The 12,041-nt window shown below is 42.8% G+C and overlaps 1 long non-coding RNA gene across 1 annotated transcript; it reads right to left on the bottom strand.

The window, feature by feature from the left end:
* Positions 1–210: 210 nt before the first annotated feature.
* LOC113323865 lies at positions 211–1,019 on the bottom strand. Its single transcript, XR_003347887.1, has 2 exons — positions 832–1,019; positions 211–701 (listed from the first exon to the last, which is right to left on the bottom strand). It is a non-coding gene; the product is annotated as an uncharacterized LOC113323865 (long non-coding RNA).
* Between the last annotated feature and the right edge of the window lie 11,022 nt (positions 1,020–12,041).

Consider the following 12,041-nt stretch of genomic DNA (forward strand, 5'->3'; position numbering starts at 1 on the left):
GGGACCACTTTTCTTTTAACTTCTTTTGATGACAAGTGTTATGTGGATCATTTCAATTATTTTTTTGGCTGACAAGTGTCATGGGGATCATTTCACTTCACTTCTTTTATTGATAAGTGTCTAGAGAACCATTTTCATTAATTAGTTCTCTTAATTTTTTTAATTTTCTCAAAAAAGAGAAACTGGTCTATTAAAAAAAAAATTCTCAAAAAAAAAAATGGTCTATTAAAAAATAACGGAGGGAGTACATGTTTGTATCGTGATAACTGAAGAAGAAATTTCCTGCATCTTGCCAAATTCTTTTCGCTGCTCTCTCTGCAGATCCAACAAACATAGGGTCCTCACAAAACACTTTGGCAATTATACTTGCTTCCCAGTTGAGGACACCTTCCTGAATATCAACATCATCATGAACCACAAATTCCTCTTGCAACGAATTATTTGCTAGATCCGCTGTGATTGACTCAATTGAAGCTTCGGATGAGGAAGCCACTCATGAACCCAACTAGATCTGATAGATGTGATTACTGATTTTAGGTTAGAGACAGAAGCGATAATTCCCAAGATGAAGCTGATAAGAATGATGTTATGACCCGAACCAAGAGACAAGGACACGTCTAAAAGGAAACCAATCGACAGAAACACACGTCGCTCACTACTGACGAGCCAGGTAGGAGCTTAGTGATTCATGAAATCTGAAACTGAAACAAAAAAATCCAACGATCAAGAAACTAGGTCAGGAAACTAAAAGATATCAATTAATTAATGACCATGAAGACTAAGAGGACAAAAAAACAGATGATTAAAAGTATAACAAGATTAGAATTCTACTGATTTCAAAATTTAGATCATCCAAATTAAATGAACAAAGATCTGATTTGGTAAGGATATTAATTTCGCCTTATTTTCGCCAGAACATTAAGTCGGTCCCTCACCATCCCGCAAACCTCCCATCGAGTTGGTTCAGGATTCCAAGTTTTTCCTACACATTTTAGCTTGATGCAATGATGCTGCACTTTACCAATCAACAAGACCACTATAACTTGATGCTATAGCTTGATGGTATATAACGCCGTGAGATGGGGAAATAGAAAGAGAAACACGTGGAGCTTTGTTAGTGGTTGGCATAGGGGATTCTCGGAGTCCAATTTTGTGCACACTCTTTCTCGGAGTCCAATTTTGTGCACACTCGGACACTCCTTTAAAGAGTGTGCACAAAATAAATTGATTCTATTGGTTGGGCTAAAACAACCGTCAAGTATTTATTAATTTTTTCCTTTTTTTTTTTCATTTAATTCAATTAAAATCTAAATATGGAAAGAATATCCTATCTGTAGTTGCATAAATTCACAAACTACATCCAAAGGTGTAGAAACTAAACTAGAATTAGTAAAGATGCATACTCAAACATGAACACAAAGATATACGTGGTTCGGCATGATTACATACGTTTACGGGGTGAAAGGATGATTGTTATTACTTCTCGTTTAGGTTACAAGGATGTTATCTTTCTCAAATGAACCATTTCTTTCACTCTCAAATGAACTCAAGTGATTCTCTCTCCCAATCTCAAATCTGATCTCTCCCTTTCCTTCTATACAATCCCTCATATTTATAGGTTATGACTGAAATACAACAAAGTTACAATGTTGGTCACTGTACATCAATCTAGTTGTTCCCTATCAGACCTATCTTGGTCCTCGCCTGCCTTTCTGGTGTGGCCGATATAGCCTCGGTCTTTGGCGGCTTTTCATTTGAGTCGATCCCTTGGTATTTGGTCGACGCGATATCGCCCTTCCTTCCTTGTCGTCCCTCTGTTTTGACTTACTTCGTCTGTTTGACCGAGTACTCCCTGTTTGTATGCTTATCTTGTCAGATGATAAGGGTCGCGTCACATCCGACAGATGTAGGGCCATCACGTCTGACCCACGTGATTCCTCATTCTTCGTGCCATCGGGGTTTATCCTGTGATTCGCTCTTCATCATTATTGGGTGCATCATAGCATAAGATCTTGCCACCTAGCCCTATGGATTATTTACACCTACATTTATGCCCCTTGTTACCCTTGTTTTCCCATACCGCTTTACTTCGTCATTCCCATTGTTTGTGGTAGTCTTGGTTGGTGCTTTCCCTTCATTTCTTTCCCTGTTCGCTTGACATCAAATTCCATAGTTCTTCGTTTGTTCCTGTCATGGCCGATTCTCCATCGATGACTGAAAAGCGGTGTGGGAGTGATACTTTTTCCGATAGTGATGTTGTTTCCCTTGATTCCTTGTTTTTGCTTGAGAGTCCTCCCATCATGATTATCGTGCTATGAAATCGATTTTTCCTGATGGTTCTCCTTCTTCTTTTTCGTGTAGGGATGATAAGAGAATTTTCAAAGATTTATCTGATGATGAGTTTATCCGACAGTTGAAGGAAGAGTTTGGTCTTCAGAACTATGAGGTAACCCTAGTATCGGGCCAGTCTTGTGTGTTGAAGAAGGCCGATGTCGAAAGGCATGAGCAGTCGTCTGAGACGGTTATTATCACCAGAGGGAAGTTAGAGTTTGGTCCGCGTTCCCTCTGTACAACCCTGAAGATCCCTTTTACTATGAGGTGTTGTCGCAGCTTCTCTCGTATCGGGCCTTGACTTAGTGGAATTGAAACACCTTTCGTGTGATGAATGAATGGAAGAGCCGAGGCGAGGGTCATGGCTCTGCGGCCGAGTGGTCGACCTATAAGCCATCTGACGCTCCCGATTATACTTCTGCCAATTTTATTATGAATTATCGGAGCGGGAATGCTACCAACGGCGACCTCACTGGTTTCGCTGCTAGTCCTCATCGTCAGAATAATCTTCATGAGGGTGCTACAAGGTTGATGTTGGATGCTGATCCTATCGTCAAAGGTTCTAACAAGCGTGCTCGCCACACCAATGACCCTTACTGGGACCGAGTTCCACTTCTTGTTCGCGGGCATATCTTGCATGGTAGTTTTCCTCCACCCGAGTTTTCTGCTGAGCCTTATCCTTTCTGGGTGATTAATGATGATAAGGTGGGTCGTTCCTTCTTAGCTTTCTTTGACCCCCACTATGTCGGCCCGGAGTACTGATTAATCTCTCGCCGCAGGTCAAGCCTCAGGGCGATTCTGTCAAAGCGGCTCTCATTTCCAAGAAGATGAGTGCCAGCACAAGGGTCGAGGAAGATCAGGGGAAGGTAACAAACATACAACTTATTCTAAGTACATGTACTTGCCCCTGTTTTTTGCCTTCACGTGTTCCGACGCTGAGCCTTGTGCAGAAATTTCCCGGGTGCGAGGACGAAGATGTCGAAGGGTCCTCGGCTCAAGATGGTAAGGTTGTTATCGATCAGTCCTTAATGTTTTTCCCTTGGCGAGGAACCGATCTGATGCCCCTGTTTGATCTTATAGGTGGTGAAGAGCACACCCTAAGGCGTAACCCTCCCCGGGGCAAGGCGACTGCAAAGGGTGTGACGCTGAAAGGTTCAAATGTCGTGATTGAGATTCCTGACCAAGAAGACGAGGATGATATCTTCGACGATGACTCTCTTTTCGAGAAGGAACCCGAGAAGGATGTAGAGGCCGTTGTTGTCCCGTCCGGCTTACAGTCCGGCAATCAAGCATCGACCGAAACATCTGTGAAAGATAAGGTGGATATTGTTGAACCATAGGAACTGCAGAGGTTGCCCCAGATTACTGCTGGATCTTCATCGGGCGTTCAAACGACATTCACCATATAGGGCCACGTCTGTGACTCGCTCGGCGCATTGACTTCTGCAGAATTTGGCTCTTTTACTGATGAGCAGATGATTGTCGACGTGCCCCAGTATTATGACACTGTGGTGAGTATCTTGCTTACACTTTCTCTTTGATTGTTATTTGCCCTCACTGACTCGTCTTGAGATGGATTCTGTAGGCCGTGAATCGGGCGAGGTTGGAGGCCGCTCTTCGTCGGCAGGAGATCCGACAGTATGAGTCTGTCAAGCTTCAGTTGCAGCTGGAAAAGGAACGATCCCATGATCTAGAGATCAAACTTGCTGATGTGCAAGGTACATTGTTGAAAAATATTCGTGTTTGTTGATTGAGTTCTTCGTGTCAATATCCTGAGTCGGGTACTATTCTTTTAGCCGAAATAGCTAGTATAGATCTAGACGCTGCTTCGGAGTATAGGCTCATAAAGAGGAAATAGGATATCGAGAAAGACCTCGTGGAGAATCTTCGGAAACGGATTTCCAATAAGGATGGGAAGATAGACCGTCAGGAGGCCGAGATCCAACTTCTTCAAGAGGAGTTGAATAGGTATCGCCAGTTTGAGTATGTGCCCGAGGAAATAGATAACCTACGAGCTCGTCTGGGCACTTTCCAAAGACTTACTGCTGATAAAAAACTATTTGCCGACAATTTAGAAAGTCAGAATAGTTCTCTAAGGCTTCAGAATAGAGATCTTCATAAGGATCGACGACGAATCTTGAGGGATAAAGTTGTGGCCGAACAGTCGAATAAAGATCTTCTTGATAAGACTAAGGAATTCGACAAGCAAGTTAGCGACTTAGAGTGGACCCAATCCCAATTATCGATGCTACAATTATCGCATAACCGATTGAGAGCCGAGTCGAGTGATCACAAGAAGTATTGCCCCACCAACGAGTTCAATGAGCAGTACTATAATGAATTAACCATGAAGCTTTCCAGGGCCGAGGACGAGTTAGCTAAATCTGTGGAGTCGTTAGAATCTGTCTTGCCCATCCTTACAGGTCTCTAGAGAGCACGTTGGGGTGACTTTGGGAATAGGCTAGCTTACTGTACTTGCTCTGTATAATGATAAGTTACGTGTTTGATAAATTGTTTGTGTGATGTTACAACCGAGCAAGGTCGCGTCAAGGATCTGGAGCAGGTGGTCCAGAGGTTGAAGAAGGTCGAGGGAGATATGCAAGCCAAGATGACCACTGCTGAGGCGACTTCCCAAGAGCTGACCCAACAAATTTCTCGGGAGAAAACTGCTTATCAGAACGAGCTTGCAGACGCGATTACTGTTGGTGTCAATGAACACATCGAGCGAAAGCGTCGAGAGGTCGCTCTGAGGAGGGGAGGAGCTGGTACTGTTCCGCCCAGGGATTGAATGGTTATTTTGTAGTGTTGTGTCACTAGCTTGCCCGTTGTCATGGGTTGTAATTCGCTTGAACACTTAACCCTCCTTTTCTTGATAACTTTTATTGGTGGGGTGCTGCGTCGCCATGTTTGTTAGTTGCTCTTTCTGTGACACTCTTTGTTCTTTGTGTTTGAATTAATGATGTGTGACTGTATTATTGTTATCTCGTCGTTTTATGTTCCACACATGCATTTCAAATCATTTATGTTAGTATTTAGAGCCTTTTCTGTCGAACAAACTCAACAAGGAGGGTCATCGGGCCCGATGCCATGTCCTGGTCGAGGCATCTCATCACTATATTTTAGATTCAGTGGAAGGGTATTGGTAGTCCTAGATGCTAAGCCTGATGGTCCCAAGTGGTTATCGACCAACCAGCTCGGGCAAGTGGTCACGACCACTTGCGATGGGGATAACCTTTCAGATGTAAGTAGGTTACCTGGATGAGAAGAAAATGTATCTTAACAACCTTTGGTAGCTGGTTTCCAACTACCAGTACCCTTAGGCTACCTCGGAACTTGCACACTGCCATTGCCCCGAGTATCGAATAGCCAGTCGACTGTAAGTCACCTCGGCACTTGCACACTGCTACTTCCCCGAGTACGAATGACCATTCGAGTGTAAGTCACCTCGGCACTTGCTCACTACCATTGCCCCGAGTACGAATGACCATTAGTCGCTCATGTCATATTTCCTACCCCTCGTGGCTTTAAAGAAATGAATGACAAGTGTCTTTACCTGTTTTTCTCGAACCCCTCACGGGTGATAGAGCTTCAAATGTTGGGTGTTCCACGGTTTTAACTCTGGTTTTTAGTCCGGCTTTAGTAATCGATATGCGCCCTCACCTGTTTTAGACACAATTGTGTATGGTCCTCCCCACTTTGCCGCCAATTTACCGCCTTTTTTATCACTCTCCCAATCGGCTAGATACTTCAATACTAACTGCCCTGGTTGGAACTCTCTTGGACGAACTCGTTTATTGTATTCCCGCTGTAATCTCCTTTGGTAGTTTTCCATCTTTTGTAGCGCCATTTCTCTTGTTTCCTCCAAGTCGTCGAGATTGGCCAGAATAAGATCGGCCGAGATGTTTCGCTTCCATGCTTCGGTTCTCGTGGTGGGTATTATCGCCTCTGTTGGCAGAATCGCTTCAGTTCCATACGTGAGCATAAAAGGTGATAGTCCCATTGCCTCCCTTCGAGTTGTTCTATAAGCCCATAAGACGTTGTAAAGTTCTTCACACCATTCACCGTACTCCCCATCCAATTTCTTCTTCATATTATTGGAAATTTTTTTATTTGTAATTTCAGCATGCCCATTACTTTGAGGATATATGGGAGTGGCCTTGCTCTTCCTAATGTTGTAGGTGTTGAACAATAGATCAATGTTCTCTCCTTGAAGTTGTTTTCCATTGTCTGAGACGATAGCTGTCGGTACTCCAAAACGGCATATGATGTGCTCCCAAATGAGTTTTAATACATCTTTATCGCGGATATGTTTCAAAGGTGCCGCCTCTACCCATTTGGTAAAGTAGTCTGTTGCCACTATCAAATATCTCCTCTGCCCCGATCCTACGTGCAGGGGTCCCACAGTATCGATCCCCCACTTGGAGAAGGGCCATGGGCTTAACCACTGAGTTTAGGGTTACTGATGGTGCATGAATCTTCTTGCCATACCGCTGGCACTCTTCACAAGATTGTGCCATTTGTTTTACGTCATCATTCATATACGGCCAGAAATATCCCATCGTCTTTGCCCTGGCCGATAAACTCTGGCCCGAGCTATGGTTACCAGCTGCCCCATAGTGTAGTTCATTCAAGATTGATTATCCTTCTTCCTTACTTAAGCACCTTAGGAGTGGTCCTAAGTACGACTTTCTATATAGGATTTCGTCCCTTAACTCATAGGCGGCCGATTTACTCTTAATTTTGTTGATCTCTGGCCGACCTTTGGGTAGCTCTCCTGTTTCCAAGTATAAGTGGATCGACTTTCTCCAACCTCCCTCCCGATATCTATCGGCCGTGTTGACAGCCACGTCGATACGTACTTCTGGTGTTTCTGGTATGGAAGGTGTGAGGAGTCTTATGACGCGAATTCCTTCCATACCGGGGTCCGTCAATTGAGAGGCGATATATGATAAGGCGTCCGAGTGTCGATTGTCTTTTCTACATATGTGGCGGAATTTGATACTAGGAATCTGGTCGATGTAGAACTGGGCGATCTCCCAGTACTTTTGCAAAATCGGGTCATGGATAGCGTATTTGCCTGTAATTTGTAGGATTTCCAGCTGCGAGTCGCTAGTCAGCCTCACATTTTGTAGTCCCATTTCGACGATTATCCTTAGAGCATGGATCACCGCCTCGTACTCCGTAACATTGATCGTTGCTTTGAACTCTAATCTAAATGAGTGGACTATCTTCATTCCTTTAGGCGTGGTGAAGACTAACCCGAGGCCCGATCCATCTTTGTTGGATGCCTCGTCTACGAATACTTCCCACCGTGTCGGGATACTTGCTGCCAGCAGGTCGGCCGGATCCTCCCGATCTTCCTCCATTCCGGGTATGTCTTCGACCTCGTCTTCATCACTTAATGGAAAATACGCTAAGAAATCTGCCACCACTTGTGCTTTTACTTCCGTTCTCATCTCGTAGAAGACATTGAATTGCTTAATTTGCTCCCCCCACCACTTGGAGATTCTTCCTGATCGGCCCGCATTGTCTAGTACCGCTTCAATGGGCGATTTTGTGAGTACGCGAATCCGATGAGCTTGAAAATATGTACTCAACTTTAGAGTGGCAAATGCTAATGCCAAGATCATTTGCTCCATCCGTGTGTAATTTTTCTCGGCCGGGCTCAAGGTTTTGCTGATAAAATAAATGGGTTTATCTTCGTTCCATTCATTCTTAACCAATACTGCACTGATAGCATATGAAGTCGCTCCGAGGTATAGAGTAAGGACCTCTGATGGCTCGGGTCTCTGCAATACTGGGAGGCTTGCAAGATGTAGTTTAATATTTTGAAAGGATTCCTCGCACTCGTCCGTCCATTGGAATTTTTCTCCCTTCTTAAGGGTGCTAAAGAAACTCTTGCATTTGTCCGAAGATCGAGATATAAATTGCCCTATGTAGATGGGGAAAAACGATTTGTTGGTTTTTAAGGAATTGAGGAGACGACCGTACGGAGGAGACTCCTCGAACCGAGCGAAATGTTAAACCTCACACAGATGCACCGCTGCAAAGGGGGTGCTTTATATTCGAGAGATCAATCTGTAGTACTCCGGCCTAAATCAACACAATGACCGTTCCAGAGTAAATTCGGTCACAAGAGAGGATGGGTTGATCTGTAGGAGGAAAGCTGAGAAATGTGTGGAATCAATGGTAATCAAAGATTGTGGGTGTGTGAATTCTGAATATGATAAGCTCTGAGTGATTGAAATTGTTCAATTGAGAGTAGTTGCTCAATTGATGAGTTGATGATCTCGTGTTGTCGATGAGACGTGAGATTGATGATACTGATGATGCCGATGTTTCAATCATGATTCAGAGACTTATTTATATTGCTAGAATTTTAAACACCATGATTCCATGAAGTGTGACCGTTGATGGAATCAAGGAGTGGGGAAGTGGAGATCGTGTTTGAAACCAGATGATCAACGTGTGGAGACTTGGTCGATTTTCCACCCACTACCTCGTGAATTCCTTCAACTGATTGCACGACTTTCTCACATTCCATCGTGTGCTTGAACACACATGTTGTAGACCGCCAGACCAAAACCCTAAGTGATATCCCCCCAAGTGACACGATTGACGTCTGGTGGTATGTTAGTCAATTGATGACTTCGTGGTTTGATGGGACGATGAGTCCATGTAGTTGCTGAGTTGAACATGATGTTCTGAAACTCATGAATTGAACATGTCATGAGACAGAGGTATAGTTCTTACGATGAAGTGAGCAAGTATTTTTCATTCGATGGATTGTTGAATATTGATTGTTGAACCAATATTCCTTGGTTTGAGCAAATATTCCTCATCTGAGCAAGTGCTGATCATGTGATGAATTGTTGAATATTTGATCGTCTGAGCATGTGTTGCTCATCTGATGAATTATTGGCAGCATACCAAAAATATTAATTAGAATACTGGTCGTTGAACCGAGCATAATTAATAAAATTAATGACCATGAGGTCGTCGTAAAATTATTAAGGTTGGAATCTGGAATGATGATCCTTGGATTCAGAAACCCTAATTTGATCAATTGATGATCAATTCATGGTTCGTCAGAATTCCAACCATGGGACGAAGGAGGGAGCGACTACATGGGACCGTGGATCAACCACGCAGTGTCCATATGCTCACGTGAGCAAATACAAAGAACTCATGAAGAGTTGAAGATTTGTTGGTGAAAGAATGATCAAATGCTGATTTAATCATTTATTCGAAAATGCTCGTCCGAGCCTTAGGTGAGAAAACCTAATTAATTATGACGAGGCGAGGGACCGACCATGGAGTCATGAAACCGGCCCTGGGTTGTCACGTGACCGCCTGACGATCACTTCATGAAAATTAAAGTGTTTTGAATAGTTTTGGACCTAATACGAGCAATTGTGCAAATTAGGTCAAAACTGTGAAAATTGATGGGACCGGCTTCTGTGAGCCAAAGAGCCAATCTTGGTCGGTCAAGATAGTGTGCTCGTGTCCCCAAGGCGTCCGCGTCTCAGTCCTGAGAATTTTCATATTTTCTGGCGTGCAATTGAGCATCCATTCGAGAAAATATGCCAAAATTAGGGTTTCGACGAAACTGAGGAAAACACCATGAGATGATGAAAAATAATTATAAAATAAGGGATGAGGAGGCGTGGGCCCTCCGTGGTCAAGGCATGGTCAGCCGGTCGTGACCACGGTCCCGTGGTGCCTTTTCCTTAATTTTATAATATTTTGATGATTTTATGAAAAATTCATGAATTTTGAGAAATTTGATGAATTTAGGGAGTTTCCATGAATTGAAGGAGTTTTCATGAGTTCAAGGAAGCAAAAAATGTTAAAATAATAAAAAAAGGGCACGTGGGACCGTGGAAGGCATGGCCGACCGGCTTGGGCCCGGTCCCACGAGTTTCCCTAATTTTTATGTATTTTTGATGAATTGAGGGAATTTTTCCTAATTTGAGAGAAATACCATGAAATCAAAGAATTTGATGAATTCAAGGAAAACTAATAATAAAACAAAGGGGAGTGTGGACCGGCTAGGGCATGGCCAGCCGGCCAAGGCCCGGTCCCACTAGTTTTCATAATTTATTTTATTTTATTATTATTATTTGATGATTTGTGCAAAAATACCATGAAATCAAGGAGTTTTTTCATGAAATTAGAGAAATAATAATAATAAAATAATAAGGAACCGTGGGGTGTGGGGACGTTTGGGACCAAGGCATGGCCGGTTGGCCAATGGTCACGCCCCACACTCCTTACCTTAATTTTATATTATTTTTTATGGATTTATGGAAGTACCATGAAACCGAGGAGTTTCTTCGAGACGAAGGAGATTTGATAAAATGAGAGAATTTTCATCAAATCATGGAAAATAATAAAAATGCATTAAAAATATAAAACTGGCGTGGGATTGACCACGACACGGTCGGTCGGTCGTGTGTCCGTGCTCCCAGCACCCTGGTCAATATTTTTAATTATTTATTATTTTCTTCCCTATTTTGCATAGGATCATCGTTTCGTTGTATTTTTGAAATACTCGTTCGTGCGGTGACTGTTAGTGTATCGTCGTTGAATACACCTTCACCATTTGAATCGGGGCTTACTTAGAGGTTGCTCAGACGCCCAGTTGTTGATTATTTATTACTAACTGTGGAATTCAGTGGAGAATAATTCACAAAACTAAGTAATAAGATGTTTATTATTAATTCATAGGATCAGCTGAGGATTCGACTACGAATTCAGAATAATAAAGTGAGCATTACCATTCCATGGGATCGTAGATTCGACCATAGAATCGGAGTAATTAAGATTTATCTATTACCATTTATGAGACCAGTTGTGGATTCGATCATGAAATCGGAGTAATGAGATAATATAGTTATTTCTATTCCATGAGATCAAGCCGTGAATTCGATCATAGAATCAAAATAATTGTTATTGCCATTCCATGGGACCAGTCGTGGATTCGACCATGGGATATGAGCAATTGTAATTAGGAATAATTAACTTTGTGGCTCTATACTAGCAGAGCAAGCTATCTAGGAGCATTAATTATCCCGATACGAACTAGTCGGTAAGTCATATCCTTTATATAGTCAGGGTAAACTCGTTGTTTGTTCCTGAAGACGTTATCGCTCTATACTAGCAGAGCAAGCTGTCTAGGAGCCGTCCATCTCGTGATACTATATAGAAATAATCACTGAAAGTATTCAGTATTCATGAGATATGTCGTTGTCCAGTCGTGAGACTACATATCTACATGTACTCTGAGAGAAAGTACTCTCCGTTGAGAATTCGATGAGAGACTCGTATCTCGATACTCACGTCTGATTGCTGAATCAGGGCTTCGTATAATTATGAGTTTACGAATTTAACCTTTGTCGAAAATCAACCATCTACACCCTAGTGTCGCTATGCTTCCATTTAACTTCTGCACATCTTTCACTGTTGCAGGCGATGGCATCTCGAGGATAGCCCTAACCTTGTCGGGGTATGCTTCTATCCCCTTGGGTGTGATGATGTACCCCCAAGAACTTTCCTGATGTGACCCAAAAATCACACTTAGTTGGATTAACCTTCTCTTGTATTTCCTCATTGTTTGGAAGATCTCCTGCAAGTCTCGGATGTGGTTCTTAGCTAGGCGACTTTTTATCAACATATCGTCGACATAAATTTCGATGGTGTTGTGGATC

Source organism: Papaver somniferum, chromosome 11, assembly GCF_003573695.1.
Source record: "Papaver somniferum cultivar HN1 chromosome 11, ASM357369v1, whole genome shotgun sequence".
Lineage (NCBI taxonomy): Eukaryota > Viridiplantae > Streptophyta > Magnoliopsida > Ranunculales > Papaveraceae > Papaver > Papaver somniferum.